The sequence below is a fragment of the Podarcis muralis genome, chromosome 3 (assembly GCF_964188315.1).
Source record: "Podarcis muralis chromosome 3, rPodMur119.hap1.1, whole genome shotgun sequence".
In the NCBI taxonomy this organism is placed as follows: domain Eukaryota; kingdom Metazoa; phylum Chordata; class Lepidosauria; order Squamata; family Lacertidae; genus Podarcis; species Podarcis muralis.
This window is the reverse complement of record NC_135657.1, coordinates 34,693,951-34,707,031: the sequence shown is the minus strand read 5'-3', so window position 1 is coordinate 34,707,031 and position 13,081 is coordinate 34,693,951. Positions and strand designations below refer to the sequence as shown.

The window sequence follows — 13,081 nt, the reverse complement described above, 5'->3', positions numbered from 1 at the left end:
ATTGTAGTCCATAACAACGAGAAGGCACCACATTGGCTACTCCTACTGCAGCATCTCCTATAGATTCAATATAGCTATTTTATCCATTCCTTTTTGATAATGCATAAAACAAATTGCCAGGACAGAGTTGTTATGTGAAGTTGGGCAAAGCAACCATCTTTCTATCTTCCCTGCTCCCCATATCAAAGGGGGGAAAGGACAAACATGTACTTTCTCAATGTATCTTCAGCAACCTGGTTAATGGTATTTTCATTTCTTCCCATATATTTTGGCGCATGAAACAAGCAAAGACGAGGGTCCTTGCCAGAGTTCAGAAAATTATCCTGCTCAATGAGATGCAATGAGTAAACTTTGGATCTTCACCACATTTATATAAAATCTGAAATCCCAATAATCTTATGCTATTGGGCACTCACAGTAGGTATGAAAAGGGGCCCATATGTCCACACACTACGCAGCATTTTCAGGTTATGCTGCTTGTGAATTCTATGTAACATAATGAGGTTTGTATAACAAGGATTAAAACGATTTCTAAAGCGTTTCCTGCAGGTTTGTGTGGATAGTTGAGGCATTTTGCTGTATTTTTCTTCACTGATCCTCTTCCAAGTGGTCTCTGAAATCTGTAACCTTCAAGCTGGTGCAAGTAAAAATAATGTACAGATTCAAGGGAGTAAACCCTTGGAGTTTATAGCTGCAGATTAAGACTTTTTCAGTGGATATTAAATCTGAAGTAAAAGGGGGTTGTGTGTGAAACTGCACCAGCAGGTGGCGCAATTGCAGTAAAGCTCACAGTGACTTGAGCACATATGCTTTTAGTGTTGTGGCATAGGTCTCTGGAATTCTGGTCACCACAAGAGAAGTCAGCACAACATCGTAAAAATTTTATGTTTGTTGAAAACTTTTTGTCCCTCCCCTCAAGTCTTCCCAACTTGGCCCATTTTATTTCTGCAGCTTTTAATACTTATTGGCTTTGTTTTATGATTTACACTATGACTCACTTTCTCTTTTTGTGCACCACTTGAGTATTTTTAAAAAATATGTACAACGAAATAAATAAATTGAATATATTGATTAAACAGTAACAGTCTCCATTTCTCTCTGTTAGAACTTGTGGGGGTGGAAATAACCTGTTCTTGCTCTGAGAGTCAAAGATGTGCTGCATTTCCTCCCCATTAACTAAAACTCAGTCTAAGTTTTCAATCAATGCAATTCAATGGGAACTATTAAACAGAGTCTAGGAATTAGTCTATTTCTCTGTAGCACAGGGGTAGCTAACATGGCGCCCTTCAAATGTTATTAACTACAATTCCCATCATCCCTGTCCTTTAGCTATGATGGCTTGGGCTGATGGGAGTTGCAGTAAAAAAGTAAAAAATTGGAGGGCCCCACTTTAGTTACCAGCTGCAGCCACCGAAAACTGGTAATCGCAAGATGGTTGAAAGACGTTGTAAGTATTTCCTTCATTCTGTACTGCAGCATTCAATAACATCCAGTGGGAGGGTGTTCCTCTTGTACCATTCATCTCTACTATGGCTGTACAAACATTTGCAAATAAAAAGGTAAAGGTAAAGGGGCCCCTGACCATTAGGTCCAGTCGTGACCGACTCTGGGGTTGCGGCACTCATCTAGCTTTATTGGCCGAGGGAGCCAGCGTACAGCTTCCAGGTCGTCTAAGCTGCTTCTGGTGAACCAGAGCAGCGCACGGAAACGCCGTTTACCTTCCCGCTGGAGCGGTACCTATTTATTTACTTGCACTTTGATGTGCTTTCGAACTGCTAGGTTGGCAGGAGCAGGGACCGAGAAATGGGAGCTCACCCCATCGTGGGGATTCAAACCGCTGACCTTCTGAGACCTAGGCAAGTCCTAGGCTCTGTGGTTTAACCCACAGCGCCACCCGCGTCCCTTGCAAATAATCAACTATAATTAAAATTTGGGAAGCTGTATAATAACCCAGTTTGATGGGACAGGCTGACCAACCTTAGATATAGAAGGTTGTAATGAACTTTTCTTCCCCCCCCCCCAGGCATAACCAATGTGATGTTGCCAAACATCATTGGCTGATGGTAGCTGGAGTCCGACAATATCTGAAAGCCATTGCATAAGTTACCCCAGGTTCTATGTGATTCATCTGCCCATACATATAAAGGTGCTGTTATTCTAAGTTCCAGTTGGACAGGTAGTTCTGCAATGCTTGAAAAAACAACAAAAGTTTTTCCTCTTTTGCAGTTATGTGGTCTCAGAAAGAGATTCAAGTGACCAGCCTTTTGAATCCTTCTCTACTGTGAGAGCAGCCAGTCGTTAAAATTATCAATATCTCTGAACTTTGAGGAAGTCTGACCCTAGGTGCCTCTGGTTAAACAGTGAAAGCGTCAGGAAACTTCTCTGAACAGGTGCCATGAATTTAAACCAGCAGTAGTGGTTTTGCAATCCAAAATATTTCCAATTCAAAGATGTTCCTATTTCTGTACCGGGAGGGCAGTAATGGAATAATACTGAATGTGACCCTGCACACTTCTTGGTCCATCTAACTAACGTCTAGGACTCTGAGGTTAGCATTGTCAGAGAGCTATGACTGAAGATTGCAGCCACAATGGACTATTTCACCTGTAGAATTCAACTGGCAAAGATCACTGGTGATTAAACACCACCAAACACCCAATCAGGGATAGGGAAGCTGAGGCCCTTCAAATGTGGGACTCCAACTCCCATCAGCCTCAGCCTAGTAGGGACAATGGTCATGGGAACTGCAGTCCAACAAGGTCTTGTAGTCCAACAAGCTCTATATGCAGAATGCCTTGCTTCAGCTGCTCTGAAAAAGCTCTGACCAAACACCAAATTCAAACGATAACAACTCCAACTATCATCATTCAGTCCGACAAAAGGTTATCCTAGCATTCACTGACACAATAGCCAGTGGGTGGGTGGATAGATCTACACACAGGGGGGAATGCTAAAAATTAGTCATAAATTAAATTGTTATAACAAACTCAAAATGCTGGTTTTTTGACTAATGTAGCTGAGTCCGGTGTCTGGAGCCTTCAGCCCAATGGATCACATCTCATGTTCGCTTCCAGTATTGGCAACCAAACATGAATCTACAACTACACTAAACCTGATTTATTAGAGACTGCAAAAATTTAGATGACTTGAAAGCATAGTAGTAAATGTCTTTGAATCCTGATTGACAGGGGAATTTGACCTGTAAGTTGATGGATGCATGGAAATCTTCCTCCAGCTTTAGAATCACCATAGGTTTGCACATACAGCAGAAGGAGATGGTTGAATGACTAGAGCAGGGGTCTGTAACCTTTAAGACAAAAAGAGCCACTTGGACCCGTTTCCGAAGGGGAAAAAAACCTGGGAGCCGCAAAACCGGGAAGGTGACGTCGGGACGGTGCGTGACTAACGCACGCACCGCCCCCATGCGACATCACAGCCAGAACCGTGCCTGCCACAGTGGGGAGTGTCGGGGCACACAATGCGCCTCCTCCCCTTGCTAGTATCCGCCCCGGAGCCGTGGCAAAGGTGTAAAAGAGCCACATGCGGCTCTGGAGCCGCGGGTTGCAGACCCCTGGACTAGAGCACTTCAGGTAGCATGGAGTGGTGTGCAATTTTTGGAGCGCTCCTCCACATAGAAACCTCCCTGCAAGCAAAAATCTAGCACTACAAAGATAACCTTTTTGGCTCAGCTACTTCCCTATTGTCTTTTCACTTGTGACGAGGTCTTCTTTTGTTCTGCTATTAATTTACAGCTTATCTTTTTTAATCATCATCATCATCATCCCATTCTGCATTCCAAATCAGTATCACCCATTCTACTGGCAGCCCCAGCTAGCACAGCCAATGGTGAGAGATGTTCTGGGGGCTCACAGGTCCCTGCTTTCAGAAACTAGCGATATCAGTGAGGGTGGCAGTGGGCATCTGGCCTGCTCTTGTCCCCTACTGAGCCTGGTCAAGCAGCAGCTTTTCATTATAAGGATTCCGATATGAAACCCGCTTTGAGAGAGATCCTCCCAAGCTGGTGCTTTTATGAAGGAAAATCCTAGTGCTGCAATGTCTGACTATCCATAGCTCTGCCCCCCCAAAGTCATGCCCAACACCCCCATGCACACACCCTGTAACCTTGGCGAACAGCAAGAACACAGCAGGAGAGGCACATTTCGAGAGCACTCACCAGCTGCCTGCTGTGGCATTATGGATGGTTGTATGCACTGGCAGGCCTCAGAGTGGGAGGGTAACATAGCAACCTTTATTCAGAGCTAAAGGGGCAGAATTAATCAGACAGATTTGTCCCTCTTCTGAGCAATGAAGCTGCCTGCCAGTACAGAGAGAGAGAGAGAGAGAGAGAGAGAGAGAGAGAGAGAGATGGAAATGGACAAAGAGGCTGGCACTGCCCTCCATTTTGAAATGCCAACCAATCAGGATCAGTGAACATGCAGCAGCTGGATGTGGGGGGTTTTGTGCTTTTTTTCGTAGTATGTGGGGTTTTTTTTTTAAAGTTGCAGGTAGACAATGTAGCTGACAGGCGAGGGAAGGATGACACTTGTTAACTACTCAAAACTCCAAGACGTAAGGCAGAATAAGATCTGGAAGCTCTCATGGGGTCCCAATAACGGGAAACAAGTCTTCACAGCAGGAAATCTAATTAGGCAAAGATAATAATAAAAAATAATAATACATACTGTGGTAAAAAGGAATGGCAAAAGCAAAGGAGAGGCTTCAGCAGATGTTGGCCTGCAATGATAGCCACTTATCAGGCCTCTACAGTTTCAACTATTTATTTATTTGTTTTTGCCAATTATCACTTCGCCAAGGGCATCACATTGAAGGTTACCAGGTCTCTCCAGTCTTCAAAACATGGCCACCTGTTCTAACACACCACAATCCCCAGAGGATTTCAAAGGGTATCCCGAACAGGCCATAATAAGATGAAAAACGGACAGAACCTACGCGAGCCAGGAATCCACAGATTCCCAGATTTCAATTTATTTATTTTTAAGAGTAGGTTTCAATCATTTGTAGACCCTGACATATATAGCAAAATGCACAGGCACTATTTTACTCCGTTTTGTGCTGTTTTGTAAGGAACTAGCCTGCTCTCCCAGTTTGTGTTTTACTTTGCTACCACCCCCACTCCCAGAGGGGGGTGCAACCCTGCATTTTTGTCTGGCAACTACAGCCACAACCAAGTACACAAACAGGCATTGTGGTGTGTGGTTTTGAAGAGAAGGGCTGTGGCCCCAGGCAAGTGTTTTAGAAAGAAATTCTAGGCTCAGTGACCAATGAAGAAGAGTAAATGGAATCATTTGGGTAGCATAACATCCTAGCTCTCCTAGCCCTCATGCTCTCATTATTGACATTATGCATATTATTCTCCAGCTTACTCTTCCTTTCCCTTCTTGTTTTATCTTCTTTGTGATTACACTGCAAGCCCTCTTAACAGAGACCTGTCCTCTCATACTGCAAAGTGCCATACACGCTGAAGGTACTGTTAGCAAAACCACTTGCATAACACAGACAGAGTCCACGGAGAAACGAAATCATGATAAACACTATACTGAGCAAGAATGAACCAAAGCGGTATATAATTTGAGGAACAGGGAGGTTTTGTCTTTCTTACTTTAGGCCTTGTATATAGCAGGGAGACATTCAACCAAATGTACAGAGGAAAGACTCCCTCAGAACCACACAGCCAATGAGGGCATGTGCTACCTCAGCAAGCAGCATGCCACTCTGGTTGCTAAGCAACACATCCACCTGTCACCCCCTAGGCTAGTACAACTTTGAAACTAGTAGAATTAATCCTTAAATTACAAACCAAATTATGCATGCTGCACCACTTGCAACAGATACAATAAAATTATTATTAATGAAATAGGAATTGGAAGAATGAATGTAAGTAGCAGGGATATAAATAAGAAAACAAGCAGCAAGACTATAGGCTTTAAATGTAAGAACCAGGGATTTGTGCTAGATGCAGAAGGGAACAAGGAGCTAGGAATGCCAAACTGTGAAGGACCACAAAGTCTAAGCAACAACTAGTTTATTTTTTTTTAGAAAGCCAGTATTTCAAAGCAACGCCGTACAAAACTAACAGCTGTTTATTTACATATACATACTACTTTTAAAGATCAAAAAGAAAGTAAAACAATGCCAATTTTTCCCCTTAGTAGTTCTCCCTATTAAGGCGTCTCTGTACAAAGTGTCCCATTTTCTTATTCAGCCTTTCATAACCACATTTAGAAAGTTTTGTATGCTGTCAAGTCCACCACTTGTAGTACCTCCCAGACCTTTGGTAGCCCATTCAGTTTTTAGAGGGTTTAGATGCCTTTCCCCCAATGTCTTGCAAATACTATTCTCACTGTTGACTATTAAAATCAAAACCACAAGTTGGTCATTATCAAGTGGGCATTGTCTTATGTGAAAGTCCCATTTAACTCAGGACTTATTTCCAAGGTAACACGAATGAATGAGATTGTGCTCCACATTAAGTCTATGCAAGACTGCAGCCGTAGAGAACGGATCAGTTGCACATACAACTCTTAACATTTCTTCATCACATTGAGTGTGTTAGTGAAGCAATACTCAAAGCATTTTTGCAATTTCCACAAAGATTGGACCAATTCCCTTTCTTTTAATGACAACAGCCATTGCTGGTCCAGAATATCTTCTGTAGTATCTAAAGAGTTGGGTGCCATTATGTGGCCATGCTAAGGTTTTCTTAGACTGGAATACAGAGAATCTCAGCTTCTTATTAAAACAAAAGTCAAACTCCTTTACACCCTCTTTGCTTCTCATTTGCACCTCTGCACTTATCACTGATAAACTTATTTATTTTTCAAAACTGAAGCAGGTGCCTTCAAATACCTGGCTAGTTAAAAATAATAATAAAACAAAACAGTGAAACTATTGGTGAAACAGAAGAAAAACACGGTATGGCAGGGATAAGGAACCTGTGCTCATTCTGATATTGAAGACCAGGGTTTCCCAAACTTAGGTCTCCAGCTGCTTTTAGAGTACAACTCCCATCATCCCTAGCTAGTGGTCAGGGATGATGGGAATTGTAGTCCAAAAACAGCTGCCAACCCAAGTTTGGGAAACCCTGTTGTAGGCTCTGAATTCCCATCTGCCCACGGCTGGCATGTCCAGTAACCTCTGTAGGACCACATGGGCTCCCTATGCACGAGATAAGGTAAAACTTGAACACTCTGAGCAACAGCTCAGTAGGTTTGTCCTGGATGTGCAATATAAGCCCACAAGAAAAGCCTGCTGGATCAGACCAATGGCCCATTTAGTCCAGCATCCTGTTCTCACATTGGCCAACCAGACGCCTGCAGGAAACCTGAAAGGAGAATTCAAGCAGAACTACACACTCCTCTCCTGTGGCTTCCAGCAGCTGGTATTCAGGAACTTTACTGCTGTCGTGGGTCAGCTTTGCCTGCTGAACAGCAGCCTGGAGAAGGCGAACTGATACCACCTGCAGCTGATCAGCCTTCAAGGACACAGAGAAGGCACTGATGACAACCAGCTGGCTCTGGCCTTCTTAAACAGAGCTCCCAGCAGTCATCAATGCTCGAAACAATGCCTGTGGTTCCTGGCCCTACCTTGCTGTATCCTGCTCTTCCACTGGACCCTTGGCTCTGTGATCATCTGGATTCCCTGACCTCTGGATTCCCTGATTATGCCGATTGCTGCCTGCCCAACCCTCAGAATGGACTTGATTTCGGATGTGGATTCTGCTCTCAGGCCAGTGTTCCTCAGAGACTCCTAGCCCCTGCTTAGTCAGAAACGGGACTACGACAGTAGCCATGGTGGCTAGTAGCCACTGGTAGCCCTCTCCTTCGTGAATTTGTCTAATCCTCTATTAAAGCCATCTAGGTTGGTGGCCATCACTGCCTACCGGGGGACTGAGTTCCATTGTTTAAAGATACACTCTGTGAAAAAGTATTTTCTTTCAACTGTCCCGAATCTTCCAACCATCAGCTTCTTTGAACGTCCACAAATTCTAGTGTTATGAGGCGGGAGACTTCTCTCTATCCCATTTTCTCCATGCCATGCTTAATTTTATAATCTGCTATCATGTCACCTCTTACTTGCTTTTTCTCTATTCTAAGAAGTCCCACATGCTGCCACCTTTCTACACAGGGAGTCATTCCACCTCCTCGATCATCTTGGTTGCCCTTTTCTGAACCTTTTCCAATTCTATAATATCCTCTTTGAGGTGAGGCAGCTAGAACTGGATGAGATGAAAGCCTGCAGGAAATGGCATAAATGGGAATCATTAGGAGGGAGCTTTTATGCTGTGACTTTTGTATGCCTTATCACCTTCAGTTCTGGGAGCGTTGACAAGTGATGACTACTCTTGATGTACGTACTTGTCCATTTATAATCGACCCGTTTAAGATCAGTTAATTTTAAGCAGATTCAATTTCTGGAAACTCATGTGCATGAGGAAATAGTCTGAAAGAAAGCATTGCTGTCAGATGATGCACACATGTGTAGTGGCAAGCACAATCTGAGATGAGACGATCCTCGCAAATGCAAGTAGGAATGTTCTTAAGATGGTGTAGTTTTTATAAGTACTAAAACAATCAAAATATATAGACTGCTGACTTCAGAGCCACATTATTATTATTATTATTATTATTATTATTATTAAAAACGATCAACTAATCAGCTAGTCAAAAAATTAACAAAAATCCAATACTGTACAAATTGAGAAAATGCTACCAAGGATGATTACGTTTTACGTACTTTTCTGTATCTGAAACCCCCAATCCATTGATTGGTACTCAATTTCTGCCATAGCTGTTTTAGCGTCTTATGACTACTTTTACTGGATTGTCATTAATGTTCCCTTAGAATATTATTTGTTTTAACTTCCACCCTGAGCTTGCCTGAGGAATGGGAAGGTATAAAGTAGGTCTAGTAAGCCGAAATTTATTCCATCCCTAAACTGCACTCGTTGAATGTTCCACAGAGTGCTTTGCCTCCCTTTCCTGTGGGCAATCTGCGTACCTGCTAATATCGTGGCCCTTCAACTTATTCCTTATCTGAACACTTTCTAAACATTGGCACGCATATTTAAGCTACAACCCAACTCTTCTGGCTCATCCTAGAGTTTAGCATCCCAAGGTCTTTCTGTTCTCGGGTTTGACACCCTAGTGTCTTTTCCCCCTGCTGCCACCTTTAGAAAATTGTTGAAGCCAATGCCATAAGCAGAGAACAAATTGCTGCTCAACTCCCCCTTTGTATTTCTGCAATGTTGCTAGGGGGTGGCGCCATCTGAAAAGGTCAAGTAAACATACCAGTGTCCTCGCTATAAGGGGGTGGGGGGGAGAGACGCACAAGCGTGTTTACAAAGTTGTCAGGTGGCCACTGGCAACTGTACAAAGGGGCAACCAGACAATGTTCAAGCTTCTTTGAAAAGCTCTTCAAAGAGAAGCATTATGCTCAGTTGCACATAACCAGGCATAGTAGGAAATTAGCCAGATCTGGGTTCTCACTGACGCCAACTCATGATAGTCTCATTTCAACCCCTAATGCCCTTTTTCTGGCATGGTGCTTGCATTAATAAAGCATTTCCACTGTCCTATGATGCAAAAGAAGCTTTTCAAAAGGCCATTTTTTACATGTTTCAGCTAAATAAACCCCATGTGCTGAGCATTTGAAGGCTTACACGCAATAAAAACTGTTTACTTATCTACAGAGCATAGCAGTATAGGTGAAGAACACCATTCTAAAAAGTAATTTAGTCATGAATTACTCTGGCTGTTGATAAACAATTTTTCATGCATTGACTTGCATGGAAATCAGAAGGGTTGTGGCCTATCCACTTTCTGGTTTTTCCTTACTTGGGGAACGGAGATATTGCTCCTGAAAATAGGCTACACCATCCCTACAGCACTGACCTTTCTTATTTTGTCTCTCCATCTGGCAACTCTTTATAGATCTCTCAGAAAGCAAGCTCTTGGTACTTGCGCACTGGTAGAACGCACAACAATATGGAAGAGCCATAGCTCAGTGGCAGGGCATAAGCTTTGTGTGCAGAAGGCCCTGGGTTCAAACCCCAGCATCTTCAAGTAATACTGGGAGAGGCACCTGCCGGAAAGCCACTGCCAGTCAGAGGAGACAGTACTGAGGTAGATGGACCAATAATCTGACTTAGAAAAAGCACCACTCAATGTTCCTAAGCTTAAAAAGGTAAAGGGACCCCTGACCATTAGGTCCAGTCGTGGCCGACTCTGGGGTTGTGGCGCTCATCTCGCTTTATTGGCCGAGGAAGCCGGCGTACAGCTTCCGGGTCATGTGGCCAGCATGACTAAGCCGCTTCTGGCAAACCAGAGCAGCGCACGGAAACGCCATTTACCTTCCTGCCAGAGCGGTACCTATTTATCTACTTGCACTTTGATGTGCTTTCAAACTGCTAGGTGGGCAGGAGCAGGGACCAAGCAACGGGAGATCACCCCGTCAAGGAGATTCGAACTGCCGACCTTCTGATCGGCAAGCCCTAAGCTCTGTGGTTTAACCCACAGCACCACTCGCGTCCCTTGTTCCTAAGCTTATTGTGCTTTAATTGATCAATTCCCCTTCAAAGACTTGAGCATATGCAACTGGGGCTGCAGTCTTTCTCTCTGTCTTCCTTTCTCCCAACAATATTTTTTTAGTAAAAACACAATACAACATCAAACACCAAAAAAAATTTCCCTGAACAGGACTGCCTTCAGATGTCTTTTAAAAATCACATAGTTGTTTATCTCTTTGACATCTGCTGGGAGGGCATTCCACAGGGCGGGTGCCACTACCGAGAAGGCCCTCTGCCTGGTTCCCTGTAACCTCACCTCTTGCAATGAGGGAACCACCAGAAGGACCTTGGAACTGGATCTCAGGGTCTTGGGCTGGAGACACCCTTTCAGGTGTACAGGGCCAAAGCCTTTTAGAGTTTTAAAGGTCAGTGCCAACACTTTGAATTGTTCTGGGAGCCAATGTAGTCTTAAAAGGACGGGTGTTAATGGTCCCAGCGGCCACTCCCAGTCACCAATCTAGTTGCCACATTCTGGATTAGTTGTAGTTTTCCAGCCACCTTCAAATGTAGATCCACACAGAGTGCATTGCAGAAGAAGAAGAAGAAGAAGAAGAAGAAGAAGAAGAGGAAGAGGAGTTGGAGTTTGGATTTGATATCCCACTTTATCACTACCTGAAGGAGTCTCAAAGCGGCTAACATTCTCCTTTCCCTTCCTCCCCCACAACAAACACTCTGTGAGGTGAGTGGGGCTGAGAGACTTCAGAGAAGTGTGACTAGCCCAAGGTCACCCAGCAGCTGCATGTGGAGGAGTGGAGACGTGAACCCGGTTCACCAGAATACGAGACTACCGCTCTTAACCACAACACCACACTGGCTCTCAGGAGATAACCAGGGCATGTATAACCCTGGTGAGAGAATGCACAGGCAGGTAGGGTGTCAGCCGGTGTACCAGATGGAGCTGCCTTGGATATAGAGCATAGGAACATAGGAAGCTGCCTTACAACAAGTCAAGCCATCTGGCTCTGAACCATCTGTAGGGAGTGGCAGCAATGGGAGAGTTGTCGCTCGGTGGCAGAACACATGCAAATCGTCCCCATTTCCATCCCCGGAACCTCCAAGCAGGGCTGGGAAATACTTCTGTTGAAATGCTGGAGATAATCTGCCAGTCATCAGAATGACCTTGATCAGTAGTTTGTCTCCCTTAATCTCCAGTTAGGGCTGGAAAAGATCCTGGAGCGTTGAAATACAGACCATCAGCATGTGCCCTCTGCATCTAAGCTACGGCATCTTTGGAACACCAGTACTCTGCCAACACAGGCACATGTCGCTTTGAACGGGTACTGCTGGTACATGTGCTTGTAAGACTTTATAGCCTTTATGTCTAATGCAAATCAGATGCTAGCCTCGGGATCTGCAATACACGGAATGAATGGCTGCCTTATGGAGTAAATGTGCGGGGGGGGGGGGGAGAGAATATATGCAAGCACCCTGTATACACCCTGCAATTTGCATTAGGCTCCAGGCACTGCAGTTGCTCACAGCTAACAAACCCAACACAGGCAATATTATGCATGTAGAAAGAATCAAAACTGAAAAGAACAAAGTGCATCTTTATCATCTTTTTCTAACCAAGGCTGTTGGCACAGGGACTACACATGCCGACACTAGGCCCTTGCCTCTGGATAAATCACTTCCCTTGGCAGAGGCCAAGGATGAGAATCATGGGCACAATGTACAGCAGAAGAATTAATGAAAAGGAGATCCAGGTTCCCACACTCATCAGAAAGAAAGGCAAATATAAGAGATCTGTTGACAGACTATGGTGTGGAAAACTATAACCTCCCTGCAACCCAGTTTTTGGGAAGGGGGACCCAAAAAAATTTCATATATATGAATGAGAGCCATTGATTTGACCTACATCTCCTCCTTCCACTCCTACAGCAGCATGACCTTAACTTTTTTACTCTATTCCTACATTTAATTTAATTGTTAACAAGGCCCCAAATGGGACAAATTTCAAAAAGCCTCTGGGCTGACAGATAATGCCAAAATTAAAATAGAAGACAAGATTCAACTCCCACCCTCCACCCACATAATGAAATGATCAAAGTCTGATTACTACCTTCCTAGAGAAATAAGCTTCAAACTCGGAAGAGCAAAGAAGGACACCCAAATATTTCCCCCTTCCATGGAGCATTATCTGATACTGATGTATCTGCTAGCAAGAGCATTTCAGCTCTTGTACATAAAGTTTCTGCCTCGTATCTAACTTAGCCAGTTGGCTTGTTTGGAGGACTAAGGATTCCATGCTTAGTTAAAGTTGCCCTCTATTCGGAACAGAAAGAACTAGAGCTGGTGCTGAAGAACTATCATTTGCAAAGGCAACCCATGGAACTGCAGGAAACAGATTGCTATTCTGTGAGAATGAAGAGCTTGAAAGTGAGTGCAGGTCTACAAAACAGGATCCAGGGAAGATGAAATGAGTTGCAATAATCTACATCAACACTCACCAGAGATTGGGCTCATTTTCAGGAAATCCATCAAGGAGATGGCGCT

At 43.9% G+C, this 13,081-nt stretch overlaps 1 protein-coding gene across 6 annotated transcripts in view; it reads right to left on the bottom strand.

Moving 5' to 3' along the window:
• The window catches only part of LOC114594572 (uncharacterized), a 66,998-nt gene that overhangs the window by 18,541 nt on the left and 35,376 nt on the right, over positions 1-13,081 (bottom strand). The gene's annotated exons all lie outside the window — the stretch shown is intronic.